This window comes from Felis catus, chromosome B3 (assembly GCF_018350175.1).
Source record: "Felis catus isolate Fca126 chromosome B3, F.catus_Fca126_mat1.0, whole genome shotgun sequence".
NCBI classification, from domain to species: Eukaryota; Metazoa; Chordata; class Mammalia; order Carnivora; family Felidae; genus Felis; species Felis catus.
In genome coordinates this window covers 101,871,889-101,889,124 of record NC_058373.1, presented here as the reverse complement: position 1 = coordinate 101,889,124, position 17,236 = coordinate 101,871,889, and the positions used below count along the sequence as shown (strand labels likewise).

General features: G+C 45.6%; 1 protein-coding gene across 4 annotated transcripts in view; it reads right to left on the bottom strand.

Annotated features, from left to right (window-relative positions):
* Window positions 1–17,236, bottom strand: part of SAMD4A (sterile alpha motif domain containing 4A) — a 215,714-nt gene that overhangs the window by 99,205 nt on the left and 99,273 nt on the right. Inside the window, exon 1 of one of the 4 annotated variants that reach the window (XM_019833034.3) lies at window positions 3,432–3,741. The exons of the other annotated variants lie outside the window; for them this stretch is intronic. The gene's annotated coding sequence lies outside the window, so the exon portion shown is untranslated. Of the gene's footprint in view, window positions 1–3,431; window positions 3,742–17,236 lie in introns of those variants that run through there. 4 annotated transcript variants of the gene reach the window in all.

Genomic DNA, 17,236 nt, shown 5'->3' with positions numbered 1-17,236 from the left:
GCCAACTCCAGGAATTTATGCAAAGGTAAGCAGAAAAGGCAGTTTATTTTCTTTCACCTGTTCTTTGTGCATCAAACTCATTTTCAGGTAAGTAGGTCTGTCGATGTGCTCAGAATAAGGTTGTTTTGGTTTTCTTGAGAAGGGGAGCTACTTTTTAATTCCTAAAGTCCTCTGTTAAGAAGGAAGAAAGGCAGGAAGGACAATAGAAAAGGATGAAGTTCTGTAATCAGAAATGAGAATGGCCAAGGCCGTGTCTGTCCTTTTGGGCTATTCCCTCCTTCTGGGCATCCCACCTTGAAATTAAAGAGACCCAGTGGTCAGTGGCTGGACCAGAATCAGGAGCACTAACCAGATGAGGACGCTTTGCTTTAGCAGACTTTGTGGGAAAGTTGCAGGAGGAGACAAGAGCGCACAGCCCACAGTTTTATAGACTATAGACAAAGCTTCTTGTGCATCCTTTCTGAGCCTCAAACATACTGTCTAGAATTCTAAACCAAAAGAGGACCCAAAAACAGCAAGAGGACTTATATAACACTGGTCTAGTGCTGGGAGTGACAGGAGTGGCCCATTTTGTTTTTTAAAAAAAGCTTTTTTTAATGTTTATTTATTTTTGGCTGAGAGAGAGAGAGAGAGCGAGCGAGCATGAGCGGGGGAGGGGCAGAGAGAGAGGAAAACACAGAATCCGAAGCAGGCTGTAGGCTCTGAGCTGTCAGCACAGAGCCCAACGCTGGGCTGGAACTCACAGACTGCGAGATCATGACCTGAGCCGAAGTCGGACATTCAACCAACTGAGCCACCCAGGCACGCTCCATTTTGTTTTAATCTAGCTTTACACCACCACCTTTAAGGGGGGATGTATTTATTAAGCTGTTGGGTCCTTATCTTTAGTCCCTATCAATGTTGATGGCCCAGTGTTAGGGTCTGTCCTCCTTTTTTTTTAATTTTTTTTTTTTAACATTTATTTATTTTTGAGACAGAGAGAGACAGAGCATGAACGGGGGAGGGGCAGAGAGAGAGGGAGACACAGAATCGGAAGCAGGATCCAGGCTCTGAGCCATCAGCCCAGAGCCTGACGCGGGGCTCGAACCCACAGACCGCGAGATCGTGACCTGGCTGAAGTTGGACGCTTAACCGACTGTGCCACTCAGGCGCCCCATAGGGTCTGTCCTCCTTAATGGGGTGTGTGGGGTCAGAGATAGCCATGGGAAAAGTTTTGTACCCCACAGAAATGTCCGCAATACAAAAAAATTGGAGAGAATCAGACCAGAGAGGTAGAAAAAATACTTTAAGAAGGCCTCCATTTATAGAACCAACCAGCAACTCTGTAAGGAATAGAATCCATTTTCTAAAATAACCCCCAGAACCTCCAGCAGACCTCCAATCAGCATCCAACACATTGTTTACTGGAAAAAAACACAAAAAGCTTAATCGATTATCACTACACCAATGGAGACAACTTGTGGCAGTTCAAATCTTAAAAGATTTATCATCAAATATTTTCCGCGGTAGATATGCCCTGCATACATCCAAACCCTTCCCCTCGTGCTCCCCATTCTCATCCATGACGTGGCTTAAGAATCTGCCTCCTCCCTGTTGATCTGCTCTAGCCCTCACTGCCTCTCTACCACACAGACCAGCTCAATGATGTACGTGCTGTGTGACTCTCTCCTGAATGAAGACTGCTGGCTCCCTGAGGGCTGGCACAGTGCCTCCCATTTATGTGTCTCTTAATGCTTGTCTAGGTCAGTGCTTGATCACGCAGGCTTGCTGGACCACACTGGACAAGAGATACATGTGCTTTTCCCATCCAAGTACTAACTAGGCCCGACCCTGCTTAGCTTCCAAGATCAGAAGAGATCGGGCACGTTCAGGGTGGTATGGCCGTAGACACGTGTGCTTTTCTATCATAACCGCTGACACAGCAGATCTGTTCCTGCCCAGCTTTGTCTGTCTCTGGTTAGGGTGGTAAGTGTCAACAGCAGAAACCTTCGGACTAGGGCAGAATAGTGAGGGGACACTGGGCTCTAGCAGAAGGGGAGCTCTGGCCTCCCTTCGGAGGTGGATGCCGCTCGTGTCTTCACATTAGCTCCTCCCAAGGTCCTCCTGAGGTTCAGTCAGCTCTCAAAGAGCCATCTCCCACTAACCTACACACACACACACACACACACACACACACACACACACACACACACACATGGAAGCCGAGCTGTCTGGAGACTCAGACCCCAAGACATAGGTTACAAGTACCTAAGATATGCTCAGTTGTCTTGGGTGTCCTTTCTGAGGTATTCACTTCCAAAAACTGTAGGAGCATCAGGTGCTCTAAGTGACTTGAGGAAAAGAAAGATAAGAAAGCAGAGCGACTGAGAGCATAGATTCTAGCTGTGTTGTCTGGGCTTGAATCTTGAATTCCGACCATCCATTTGGTTAGCAGTGTGACCTTGGGCAATTCACTTAACCGCTCTACACACTTCAGTTTCCTCATTTGGAAAATGGGATACCTCATAGGACTGTTAAGATGTTTGAATTATTTAATCTGTGTAAAGCAAGGGACCACTGTCTGGCCCATAGTGAATGCTATAAAATTGTTAAGGATGGCCACCATCAGAGAAGGGACCAGGGCAATGCTCCATGGGATCCTCTCCTGCAGGCTGGGGAAGGGGAGGAGGAGAGGCTAGGAGAGCCAAAAAGGCCTAAGACACAGGTTCTTAGAGTATCGTACCACCCCCAGTCCCCCCCACCCCACACACACCTGGGAACCTGTTAGAAATGCAAAATCTGGATCCCCATTATAGATCTACTAAATCAGAAACTCTGTTTAAAAACCCCTTCAGGTGATTTGAATCCAGGCTTAAGTTTGAGAACCACTGGTCAAAGGAACTAAGAGAAAAATCAAGGCCTCCAATTTCTAGCGTTGGCATGGTCAGCAGGTTAAGGCTGATGTGAAACCAGGTAGGAAAAATAATATCCTACCAGGAGAAGGGCTAAGAGGAATCAACTCAGTCGGTGGCAGGGACCTATTTTTAAGAGGAAGTTGTTGGAGTTTTAAGAAAGTTATCAACAAATAAGCAAGCAAAACGTCATAATATTTCTAGGAGAGGGATGATCTCTCAAGTGTTGCGGTTACAGCAACCTAGCTAGTAAAAAGGAGTGACGGCACCCTCAAAGGCTCAACAGAGAGGCCTCGATCCAGCCCACTTGGGTTTCAGAATGCTGTTAGAACCATTAACAAAGTCTGACCAGGCCTGGGGGTGGCTCATGATAAAATGTAGGTGAGAATTTCCGTTCTAAAGTATCTTGACCGTAGAACCACACCGTCGCAAACCACTCCCACATCGCCCCCACCCCGGAGTTCTGCGCTGCTCCGAGAAGGATGGAGGTGGGTGTGCAGTTGGCCCAGAAGAGCCTAGACCACGCAGTCAGACCATTACCTCTAGACGGTTGCTCCGGAGAGCCGTCAGGTAAAGAAGTATCAACTCACGAGTCCGATGATGAACCACGACACGCAGCAACAGGAGCAAAATTCTCTCTTGATTAGAGGACCGTTAAGATTTTGCTGAGTTTGGGGGAGAGGGCACAGACGCTGTATAGGTTATATGGAGCTGAACACATTACAGTTGAACCAGATGGTAGATGAAAAGCTGAGTTGATGGAATTATCACATAAGGGATTGCTCCATCTCCTCCCTCCCCACTTTGTCCTCCTCCTTTTCTCCCCTCCTCTGGTGTCCACTGGGCACAGCTCATCATTATTGAGTGTCCAGCTGGGTATTGTGATGTCAGAGGCATCGCCCACAGTGGACGATGCTGGAGGAGAGACCAGAGGCCCAGCCATGTTTGGGGACACATGGCCTGACTGGAGCTCCTGTGATACCATGTGGCACCCGCTCCCTCCATTTACTGCTAACATCTCACACCTCATACGTCTCTGGAATCCTTTATCCTCCCCTCCCAAAACCAATATTGTGCTTCAGGGAAACTGAGGCACAGAGAAGCTCACACAAGGTCATGCAGCAACACTCTGGTATGCCCATGAACAGTGCCAGAGTTTCCTGACCACTCATCCACACCAGTCCAGGGGCCCCGGCTGCCTTTTATAGAAAGTTTCCACACACCTTCTATTCCTAACCTTGATCACAAGCATCGCCGGTCCACATGCTTTGGAAGCACCAGCAGACTCTCTGTGTCACAGACTTAGTAACGCGCCCCATTTAGGACCATGAGCACAACTTGTTTGCACTGGACGCGGAGTTCTAGATATTCTTCTTGGGCTGCATTTTTGTTTTTATTTCAAACACAGCCAACTAATCAGGGCTTTCTACATCAAAAAAAGCCAATTTTGATTCTCCACAAAAAATCAGCAGCTTACCACACACACCTTTCCAGGTCATCCCCGAGATGCCAAGGGCATCAAGGGTCTGTCTGCGATTTGGGGTAGGAAGAACACTTTGTTCCCAGCTGCCCATGGTGGGGAGCAGTACCCATCTTTTTTGGTTTTTATTTTGCAGGCTGATATTAATAGTAACAGGACATGAAAGATAACCTAATAAATAGAGGTTATATATATATTTACATGGATATATATCAGAATGTCTTGACCTTGAGATCAAAAATGGGGTAGGGCCTTTGGAAGAGAATAATGCAAGCCCCTCAGAAGAAGATCTGAAGGTGAAGGTGCAGAGCAGATAAATAACCTTTAGCACATGGCTTGCTCCACTAATCACTGAACAGATTCCAGTACCTAAATAAAGCCCCAGAAAACCTACACATGGCAAGAACTGACTCACTAATAAAACAACTGATGGGCCAACATAGGGAGTGCTCACCGCCAGTAAGGTGACTTGGTTTCTCAACACGAAAGAAGTACATTTCAACTGTGTAGTAAATAAAATAAAAGTTCATTGTAAAAGAGCCCCGACTGTCCCCCATGTGATCCGCCTTTGCTGCCTCCTCATGTGACTGGCCTCCCAATTTAGAGCGTAACCAACTCCCAGTGACCTGTAATAACACCATTCCCAAATTAGAGCTCTCAATTTGACTTGGCCTCGGTCCCTCCCTCAAAGCAAAATAAAGCATCCGTTTTCTTTTTTTCACATTCATAATACTCTTCTTTTTGAGTTGCCAACTCAAACCCTGCTCCAGTCAGATTGAGCCCTTCCTCTAGTTTTTTTTTTTTTTTTTTTTTTTTTTCTGGTTAGCCAAAGAGCCCGATGGAAAAACACCAAGAGACAAAAACAAAAACAAAATCAGACAAAAATTCCAAGTAAGTGACATTCAGCTGGAAAAGCTATGATTCACATGCAAATAAAAAATCTCCCTGAATTCACTGTTATATGACGCAAGCCTCTGGCTTCGACATAAAAAGGGCAGAATGAAATCACCCACAATTAAACTCACTCTGGAATACTGGAATTCTCTGGCTAGGCCTCCCCAACTAATGATAAGAAAACCCCCAACTGTGACAGAATGAAGCTAATTGTGTTGGATCCCAGGGCATCCCCACCTCAGCTGACACTCATTCCTGAACATTCCCCAACCCAGCATTCTCCACCTTCCCTCATCCCCTGACCTGGACTCAGCATAGCCTACAAGGAGATGGGGCTCAGACGGGTCTCCCAGGGGAAGCCCTCCTTTCTGGGCAGACCGAGGGGATTGTGCTGAGAACTGTGGACCTCACCTCCCACCCCCCACCATCACACTTCCCCTTTTTCTCCTCAGGGGAAAGTTGGTCAGATACCACTTTTTTTTCCAGATGGTTCCCTTAGGATGTGCACTCCATATGCCTGAGAATCACAGAATTCTGGAGATTGGAAGGGCCCTCAAAGATTCCCTTTCCTTTACTATTTGTGGGGGGTCCCACCCCATGATTCTTCTGTGATGCTCACCAAGGCTGAGCTCCTTCCTAGCCATGGGGAGCCCACTTTTACCATCAAAGGGGCTAGGATTATTAAAGCCATAATTGGCCTCTGCAACTTCTTCCCATTCAACAAAGGTCAATTTTTCTGAAACCCACAAAGAAGAAATCTAGAGATACTTGTACACCCATTCATAGCAGCCTTATTCACAATAACCAAAAGCAACCCAAATGTCCACCAACAGATGAACGGATAAACAAAGTCTGGTATATACATACAATGGAATACTATTCAGCCTTTAAAAGGAGCGAAATTCTGATACATGCTGCAACATGGATAAAAACTGAAAACATTAAGTGAAATAAAGGAAGCCAGGCACTAAAGAACAAATAGCATATGATTCCTCTTATAGGAGTACCTAGAGTAGGCAAATTCAGAGAGACAGAAAGTAGAATCGTGGTCACCTGGGGCTGAGGGGGGGGGGGGTAGCTATTGTTTAATGTGTGAAGAGTTTCTATTTGGGATGATGAAAAGGTTTTGGAAATGCAGAGCGGTGAAAGTAGCACCGCACGGGGCATATAATTAGTATAACAGGACTGTACACTTAAAAATGATCAAACGGGGGCGCCCGGGTGGCTCGGTCGGTTGGGCGTCCGACTTCGGCTTAGGTCATGATCTCACGGTTCGTGGGTTCGAGCCCCGCATCGGGCTCTGTGCTGACAGCTCAGAGCCTGGAGTCTGCTTCAGATTCTGTGTCTCCCTCTCTCTCTGACCCTCCCGTGTTCATGCTCTGTCTCTCTCTGTCTCAAAAATAAATAAACATTAAAAAAAAATTTAAAAAAAATGATCAAACGGCAAATGTTATGTACATTTTATTGCAATTAAAATTTAAAAAAAATCTATTCCCCCTTTCACAGGATAGCTATCTCCCTAAATTTTCTTTTTCAACCTCAAAATCCCCAGTTCCTTCTAATAATCTTTAGATAATATGATGTCTATGAGCAAAGTCTAGACCCTTACAGCTTCCTGGCCACACTCCTCTGGGTTTACTCGGTATCTCTCTGAAAACCTGGCATCCAGAACTGAACAGCAGACTGTGCAAGCCCCTTCCTGCCCAGGGTCTCCCTCTGAGGTACGCCGCTTAACCCCCAAATGAAAGCTTCACAGGGGGAGCCTCCTGACGGCCTATTTTGGCTAGCTGGGCAAAAAGGGCCAGGTTCAAAAACCTTCCATATTCCACCCCCAGCCCCTACTGCCTCCCCAGGCCCAGATCCACCTCCCAGACAGCTGTGGGCAGCTGCAGCTGAGAACTGAAACCACCAGAGGCAGCTAGAGGGGGGCGTGGAGTGGGGCTGAGTCTCAGCTGAGCACACTCCGGCCTTTCCACAGATTTCCCTCGTTTCCCGTAGGTGTTTGGCAAATGGGGACAGGGTGGGCCCGGGAGGCTTCTCTCCAGGCACTCAGGGATGTCTCTTAGCAGCCACCCACCACCAGGCTGTAGCCACCATCATGGTGTTCAACCATACGGGCCGAACCAGTCTCACTGGGCTCAGTACGCTGGCCCCTCTGGGTTCTTCTGGAAAAGCTTTGAAAGTTTGAGGTAGGAAAGCTCCCTTTTGCATTTTAAAGTATGTTGAAACTGAGCAGCCTGGGTGTTGGTCTGATTCCACAAGTGAGTAATCCATTTCCTGAAAGTAAACTGCTCACCCTTTGGAAGTGGACCAGCGATTTGGGGGTGCCGTCTGAAGTGTCGCTAACTGGGTAAATATTTACAGACACAAGCCATGGAGCTTTTCTAGGAATGTCAGTTAATTTGCTAAATTAATGACCCTTAAGGTGAAACCCTTAAAAAAAGGTTAATTCATCTCTAACGGGTGAATAATTTATGCCTGGGACAAGGTATTGGTTGGGATGGGGGTGGGGGTGGGGTGGGGTATGCTTGTCTGACTGGTTAGAATAACCACATATAAATTAAAACCAGGCCTGACTTAAAATCTCTATCTTCTGACTTTTTTTTTTTGACTCCTGATTTTCTATTAATATCTGAGCCAATGATGGGTTGACTTTGGAAAACTCTTTTCTTTGCCAATATTTTGCCTGGAGTTTGAAATGACAAGACTTTAAACAATTCCTTTTTGGTAAGTCTACTGGCCTCGGGGATTCCATACAGAAGATCTAAATGCATCCACCACTCACTAAAAGACTGTGCTCACCTGGCTGTACCTGAAGATTTGCTTCCCCAATTCTCCTGTGTGGGCAATTTTACACTTCAATCAGCTGGCTTGAAAGAGCCTTTTGCCTTGAATAATAAAAAGGTGATTTCTTTTTGGCTCAAACGATCACTTAAACAATCCTTTCAAAAACACTCCCAGGCCAACTTCTCATCCGCCTCCATAAGACAGGCAATCTGTAAGAAGTAATCTAAATTTTCTTTAAAAGTATGTTGCTAGATGAATGTTTTTGGAGCTCTTTTGGGAAGAAGATGATTTTGTGTGTGTGGTGGGCTCCGAGGTATGAATAAATCAGTCTGAGAAGCAATTCTCAATCGCAGAATCATGGAAGTTTCTGAATCTGACAGACAAGAGGTCATTCTGGATTCCCAGCGTCATGCTCAGCCTCCCTCCAGCACTCTTCTGTCTCCAAACAAGCCCGTTTGTTGGAATCGCATGTGACTGATGGGCTCAGGCATCACCACTACCCACGTGGGTCTTCCCAAGCAGAAATGGGGGTTTCCCTGACTCCCTCTGAGCCCTGGCATGGTCCTGTGCCTCATACTCTGTCCTGTCGTACTACTACTTGTGCCTGGGTTTTAGACCAATCCTCTAAGACTTCCTGGAATCAGATGCCATCCACCTACCACTCCATCCCCCCCCATCAGGGGTACCCAGAAAGGAAATGACTATGTGGGGTCATAGAGCCCGGGAGCCCCAGTCAGTTGAGCATCTGACTTCGGCTCAGGCCATCATCTTGCAGTCCGTGGGTTCGAGCCCCATGTCGGGCTCTGTGCTGACAGCTCAGAGCCTGGAGCCTGCTTCAGAGTCTGTGTCTCCCTCTCTCTCTGCCCCTCCCTCGCTCTCTCTCAAAAATAAACATTAAAAAACAAAAAGAAAGAAATGACTATGTGACTCTGAGAGAGGACAGCTGTCCCTCAGTGTCCTGGAGCCTAAGCCCATGAGGGCCAGAGCATCAGTGCACACTTCCGTCCCTCGAGAGCCAGGCAGGGTGCTGGCTGGGTATACAGTTTCCCCAAGAGGGCCCACCTCTGACAGCAGCATATGGAAGAAAACAATGTGCCAGCTGTGGAGAACCTGGGGTTGGTTATCCAGGTAGCCAGCAATGCTGAAAACAAGGGTTTTTCCTTGTTTGTTCATTTCCTTCCTTCCCAGCAGGCCCACATGAGGTAGCAGAGTGCTTCACACAAGTCAGTGAATGCCTGAAGAACAAGGCTGGCCTATATTGTTAGTAGAGTGGGATTTCGGTCTTAGTCTATTTCCTTTTATGCTTTCATCTGGCACATGTTCTTTCTCCATTGCATTATCTTTTTTATTTATCTTTTTAAGAAGGCAGCCACAGCCAGCCTACGGGCCCATCTTGGGAACTCGATTACGTGCTGAGAAACTCCATTTTAAATACTTGCGGGAACGAAAGTAAATGCTTCAAATATAACTATGATTAGTAAGTATTAATGTCAACAGGGTTACCAGGAATCGGGGAATGTCAGACTCACGAGCCGAGCCTTCAATGGGATGTGTGCTGGTTAAGTCAGGGACCCGGATATGGTGTGTGTGTCACTGGCAACTGTTGCCAGCAGGACTCAACAGCCCCCTAGAAACCACCTTATTTTAGGGTGCAGCCTGACCAGCTCACCTGTGTTCTTGGTTCTTCTTACAAATGAATCGAAACCTAGATGGACATTAGGAAAATAACAATAGTTTAAGAGCAAATCCCAGCATGTCTCCAGAGCAACAGAGAATCAAATTCTGAAAGCAAATAAGATGTTGCTTTATTCTTCTGTCTCTGGCTCTGCTGGCCGGGTGTGAGTGAATTGGGTGTGTCGGGTGAGGGGAGAAGAGTCTCCGGAACATACCATTATGATTATCTAACAATAACAACACTCTCGCTGGCAATGTCAACTGAAAAGATTAAAAGCGGGAGGTTTCTTCTACTCTACATGGCAACCAGCTTCTGAAAAAAAAAAAAAAAAGTAAAAATATGAACTGCTTTGTTAGGTCTCAGTGATGCTGGCTACTTTAAGGATTTTTCAGCCCTTAGCATTATAAACTGAAGAATGCGCTGTTTCGAAACAGAGACTTCTGGATCTTATTTTAACTAAAGTTACTTTTCAATTTTTAGAAAAGGATAGTTAACAAATGTGGCTAAATTTAAGTAACTTTAGTTAGTTTTCCCTTAAAACAACCATGTCATAAAGTAATCAGACACTAAAAAGGCCTCAATACCCACATTACAACACTACACATTATCTCTGTTCACAGTCCAGAGACATACACAATCCAAGTCTCGGTCACAGTCCTGAAAATGACACCACATTGGCAAGATGCAACTCTATAGCAGATGCACTAAAAAAAGTGAGTGGTGGCTACTAAGGCCCAATTTGCCATGCATTGTCTTATTAATTTTTATTTTCTGAGAAGTAACTTTTTTTCCAAACAGTAAATGTGGCGGTTGTATTAAGACCAACACGGTTACTGTTCATTCCAATAGTTCTTGTCCTACAACCACATGAAGCCTAAGAAAAGACGGCCGTGGGGGGGCGCCTGAGTGGCTCAGTCAGTTAAGCTGACTCGGGCTCAGGTCATGATCTCACAGTTCTTGAGTTCCAGCCCCGTGTCGGGCTCTGCGCTGACAGCTCAGAGCCTGGAGCCTGCTTCGGACCCTGTGTCTCCCTCTCTCTCTGCCCCTCCCCTGCTTGCGTGCACTCTCACTCTCCCAAAAACAAACATTAAAAAAAAATTTTTTTTTAAAAAAGATTGTTGTGTGAAGAAAGACACAGTGACCTCAGACACGTATGTGAGATCTCCCAACAGATACACACAGCAATCAATGGTGGTAGAGTACTGGCATTTGCCATCTACGATCAGAGGATAAGGAGTGTCGCCCCAGTGGGACTTTGAACACACATGTTCCGTTTTCTCTGGACACACATGCACCTGTCCTCCCATCACCACCACCATTTTGCCTCCAAGTCCTCCAAGTCATTATCCCCTCCTGTCTTCTCCAGCCAAATCTTGAAGGCTGTCACACAGAAGTACTTCCCTTCGCACATTCTGAAAGCTTGGTCTGGTAAGGACAAGCAATGGAAGAGTTACTGTGTAGAATCGAGCAAGGCAAAAACGGTCTCTCAAGTGCAGACAGGGCCTCAGGGACATAGCACTAGGTTCAAAGTCTGGAATGGAATCTCCTGTACCTCAGTTTCCTCACCAGAAAAAAAATAAATTATAATACCTTCCATCACCAGCCACTTCCAAAGAATGACCAGGAAAACAATGGCTTGTGCATCTAAAGACTCAGCGCTACTGTAATGCTAAGGAAGTCACTTTGAATGTCCTTGTCTAAAGATCTTTACTCCTATAGGCTACAACCCCCACTCATGCCCACGCCTTGGGGGCATCCTCTGAAATCCAGTCTTTGCCTAGAATCTTGCATCATCTGGAAAGGGAAGAGAGTTGAAACATTCTTGGTTGCAGATTGGTATTTTTAGCACTTTTCGAAAAGATTAGACTGTTTTTCATATAACTCGTTTCTCATAATATTAGCACTTGTGTTTTAAGAGCACGGAGCAGGGAGCTATTGTTAGAGAAGACAGAATCAGAATAAAGTAGCTGAGTTATCAGCTATATTGCTCATTCTTTTCTTTTGCTGAAAATATCTCCTCAATGTCTACTTTCCAATTAGCAGCTCCAAAATATTCCTGATCCAAAGGACTGTAGATACATAAGAACCACCAAAAACCAACTTTAGATATTTGACCTTCTATCCCAGTCTCCAAAAGTGATGGGAAACTGGCTCATCTGTGTTTCCACAAAGGCCTACCGGTCCGTCAGACATAAAATTCAAACTCAAGTCAATAAAAAATAAGCACTTGAAATATCTTCCTTATTTCCCCCACTTCTTCCTGCTATCCATTTCTTGGCTATTTTACTACTTTTAAGTCTTACATAGCACAAAGAAAAGGGGAATGTTACTTGAAAGAAGTTTGGGGACAAGGTTGGGTCAAGCAGAGGGTAAATTAAAAGGTTGGGATTATTCAGGGTTTCAATTTTCTATGCTCTCTCAGTAGACCACGTGCGCGCATGTGTGTGTGGTGTCTATATATATACATGCACGCATACGACACACGCGCGCGCGCGCGCGCGCGCGCGCGCGCACACACACACACACACACACACACACACACACACACACATATACCCACAATTATAGACGGGTAGGTCGACAGAGAGACAGCATGAATGGGCGAGAATTGGCTGCAGGTCATTGGAGGCTTTTTAAAAAGCATTCAGATGCTAGTATAAACCCCAGGAGACTAATTCAGCAGACAAAAATGCCCTTTTAACCAAATAGTTCCAACGTATGAGAGTATTTCCTCCTTTCGCCAAAGCCAAATATTTTACTGTGTGTTAAAAGACTAATTAAAACAATATTGTGGTATTCCAGCATGCGTGGGTTATGAAGAGAAACCTTCACTTCATGAGCAAACACTGAATCTCTGGTGAGGGTTAGGCAGGAGTTGTGGAGACTTGCTCCGTTTCATTAATATTCACATATCTACTTGGTAAGAACTGTAGCTTGGAACTATGATTTCCATTACAAAGCCCCTGAAATGCCAGGAATGAGTCATGGCATTGTGCCTGGGCACTGCGCTGATTTTCTCCATTAACCAGGCGTACATACTGACAACTTCCAGGAGAAAAGCTGAATGAGTCAGTTTCAGGAATAAACCGCATTAGAATACTATGTGCGAGGAGGAGTTAGGGTAATAGGAATTGGGTGGGTTTTTTTTTTTTTGGTGTGTTATTGTTTTGTTCTCCTTAAATAGAAACATTCATAAAATTCATTTCTCCAAAGAGCAAAAAGCATAGATCCATCCAATTATTAGGCTTCTAACACCATGACCAGATTGGTGGCTCAACCACCGCACAGTGTGGTAGCCCTGCTAGCTAGGATCAATCACAGCTTTTCAAGGACAATGCCACAGCCACTTGAACACATGGGGCGCTACCTTTGGACCACTTCCAAGCATCTTCTCTTGTCCTGACTGTCTCTTCTTCAGGTGTCTTCCCCTAGCTGACTTCCATAGTGAAATGGGAGTCCCAAGGAGACAACGACAAAGGAGGGAAAGGCGTGGCTAGAATTCAGGCAGAGCAAGTGTGTGTTTCACATGCAGCTGCAACAACCCTAACTGTCCAAATGGATCGCTGGCTTCGGCAGGGAGCGGAATGCATTACGCAGGGCTCTACACTGAGAATGTGGGGACTCCCGCATTCTGTCATGTTCCCTTGTGCCATTCTAGTTATGGAAATCGGACTCCAAATCTCTTTAGCCCTCTTCTTCCTTGAGAGTCGTTCCCATATTCAAGAGAGGAAGGCCTAGAACGCTGTCAACTATTAAAAAATATCTGAGTATATTTTGGGAAGTCTGGTAAGGGGGAAATACTGAAAGCATCATTGGCTAACATCTCTTCTGATTTTATCTGAAGTTTGAAACCTGGATCATGAAATGACTTGAAAACGGAAGAATCACGATACATGGAGAAATCTGAATATGCCACAGGCACTTGCAAAGCCACACTGTGAAGTTAATTAGGGAGGGTGATTACGAGGAGCTGGCACACCTCTTTCCAGCACGAGCCTGCTGAGCTTCTCATTGGCTCCCCTGTTCAGGATTATACTCAGTTGTTCTACATTTTTCCTAGGACTGAGCCACAGGCTTGCCTTTTCTTTTTTTGGATTTGGCCTCCAATGTTTAGGCACGAGTCAGCACACACAGATGAATAGATGAACTGAGCTAATTTAAGGGAGCCCTCCCATGGAAGGATTCTCTTTTAGCCCTCTATATTTAGTTAAGGTTTGTGCCTGTGCAAGATACTTACTAAAGGACTCAATTTTCTAAACCTTGCAAGCGAGGAATCTCTGCCATGAGATGTGCCTCCTAACAGGCTACTTGCTTGTTCACTGGGGTTCTAATGTCCTCATAGAAGCATTCAAACAGCCAATTAAGGTGACCTCATTTAGATCATAGGGTGACTAGCCTCACTTTCATACATGCAGCAAGCATACACCGTGTTGGGATCCGGATTGGTGAATATCCCTATCAGACAAAACTTGCTAAAACTTAATTTGATATGACAACTCCATTGAATTGCTACAGAAGCATTCATTTTGACTAAATCACAGAGTTCCTAAATTTTACGTTTAGTAACAAACTAAGGATCTGGAGCTTTCCACCGCGAAAGCATGGATTCTCGTGCTCTTACACTGTTGCTTAGTCAGACCTAACACATGGCTAAGGAACAAGTTTAACGTCTAGCCCTCAAGCAAAAAAAAATTCAGAAGATTCTGTGGCTTCCTGGCTATAAAATGAACTGCTTTCCATGGTAATGGATGCTCTGCCTTCTTTTAAAATTCTCCCCATCCTGCTGATTTGAGTGTCATTTGGGGCATGGCTACTATCAACGTGAAGGGATATACTGCACTGTCACGGTGACAAAAGTGTCAATGGATTTCCTCCTCGTGTTTTTGACATTTAAAGACTTCTGCAGAAAGGTAGACTCCATCTGTGTCCTCCTGCTGGCAGAGACTAAACACCTGTATGGTAGAAACCAAGCCAGGATCCGTTCAGTGTCAAGATGGGCCTTTGGAGAACAGAATCAATTACCCACCGCCTTCTTTTGTTTCTCAAATCCTTGGGCGTGCTGAAGAGGTCAAGTTTTAAACAAGCTGCTGTTGCATTCTTACTTTTTCAGACAACCTCACGCAGAAATGTGTATCTAAAAGCAACATAAAGGAGCAGCAAAACTCCTGCCCTTCTCTCCCTAAAAATGGAATAAATTTACTTGGCAGCATCTTTGCTTCCACTGAATATATTTACTTCTTAAATGAGACAAACCTCTTGCCAGGCTTCTCGCCCACAATGCAGGGACATAGGCCTCCTTTGCATAACCTCTTCTTCCCATGGAGAAGAATGAGAATGCCATGCTTTAATCTTTTGGCATTTCTCGTTGGATGCAAGCGGGATCCTAAAAGGGAGTTAGGTCCCAGGAAGGAGAAGTGAATGAATTTTCTTCATTCCCTTCCCCCTTTAATTATGTGTGTCCCAGCATGGTTGTTTTTTTTTTTTTTTTTTACGACTCATAGAGTAGGCTTCATGCTCAGATAGAGGCAGCAGACGCTTCAGAGAGCAGGGAAGAGTGGCCTCCAGAGTTATGGCTCAGAAAAAGAAACCAATCCAGATCCATGGGCTGAGGTTTGAAGTTTAAGACTAATGGCCGTGACTGTTTACACAGACAGAAGACAGTTATTTAAGGCTGAAATATGATCTACCTTTAGCTCAGCCAAAATGATGATCCAAGAGAAGCGTAACGCTATGTCTTCTTAGACTCCGCTGCCGAGGGGTCCTGCAGAGCGGCGGGGCTGTGGGGCTCCCTCCCAGGGGCTGCAGCACCCCTGACCCTCACCTCGGAACCCAAGGCCCAGGGTCCCATGGCAGACCCCCTACCCCCGATGATGCCTGGGCATCCTGACAGCAGGTGGGGATTCAGTGGACTTCCAGAATGTTCCTTCTAAGCAGACTGAGGGGGTAAATGAAACCAGTCCAAACCTCAAGTGCTAAAAGCAGCAGGCAGCCTGCTTTGCTGACACTGTCACAAAACCCCTGGTCTAGAACAAGGCAGCCATTATTTCTTCACTGATCCCGAGAGAGCTTCTACTGCCTGTATTGTTTTCTAACTTTGGAAGCACCAAATAAGGACGACTTTTGGTTCAAGGTAGGAGCCACGACTGTTTATATGACCTCACTCTTTCTTACATAATATATTAAACAGGCCCCTTAGGCCTAAGTTTAAAAGCCAAATTCTGCCTCTGGACAAGCATGTGCAGTTCCCATTGAAGTTGGTGTGGCTTGGCTATCAGACAGCTGGGGGCAAACTCCACTCTTCAGCAGGGATATGACGGATAACTAATAATTTCCAAGACTGCAATATAATGCTCTAATAAAGAGACACTGGAGGAGGATGAAAACAAAAATGCCTTTAAAGTCTAAATCAACAGATACCTCCCATCATTTATGAATGTGCTCATCTATCTCCCTAGCTCACAAGGAACCCGTGAGAGAGGGCCCAGGCACCTCTCTGGAGATCATTCAAGATCTCTTTGGGTGAGCCTCTACTGCAGGAGAAATGCGGCCTGGACCAGAAGGTCATGCTTCCAAGTGTTGACACGGTGGTAACTCGTTCCCAGTCACTTGTGTGGGGAGATGCATCGTGGGTTCCAGAGCAACAGATCACGTTAGAGTTGCACTTTATCATTTCCCCATTCCCATGCTACACACAGACGTTTTATGGTACATACATAGATTTACCGTATACTACTTTGTTCCACAATGAATTTTAAATGACTTCCATGTGGTCTTAGGAACGGCCCTACGTCCCCATAACGCTTAAAAGCAATAAATTAAGTTAAAGACTTAAAAACAAGATTACTCTCTCATAATAACTTGGATGATTATTTTTAAAATTGAAGACAGCCTTGTCATAGCTAAAGTCGAAAGTAAATCAAACCTAAGGCATTCTGACCCTCCAATTTTTCATTTAAAGACACATCCCAAGATAAGAGGGCATCCTCTCAGTGGCTCTGTGAACCCCGTGCAGCCCTTTCTGAAATCCTACAGAAACCTGCCATCGGTGCACAGAGGGGGAGGCAGAAGGCAACACCCTCCACATCCTGACAAAGTGTGACATGTGTCGATCACTGAAAACAAAGACTCCTGAGGTCAGCTTTACTCATCCCCACCTCCCCACCACCCCAGCACAGACAGCAACATGACTGCATGCAACCCAAGGCTCAAAAGAAACAAAACAGCACACAAAAACAAAAACAAAACAGCTGACGATCCCCTAAAGAAAAAAAATCTGTAATGTAAAAAGGAAGCAGTGGACGGGGTAACGGTATGACATTTCCTGTCCCCTCCCCCCATGCCAGGACACCTCCCCTCCCTCTGCTCCACGGTTTCGCTTCCTGCTGGGGCTCGGCTGCACATCTTCCCTGACGTATCAATTCAGGCCGATGTGTTGAGCCCTGTTAATCCAACTTTCGACTTCATGCCCACTGGCATCTGGTTCACTGCCAGGTTCGCTGCAACTGAAAT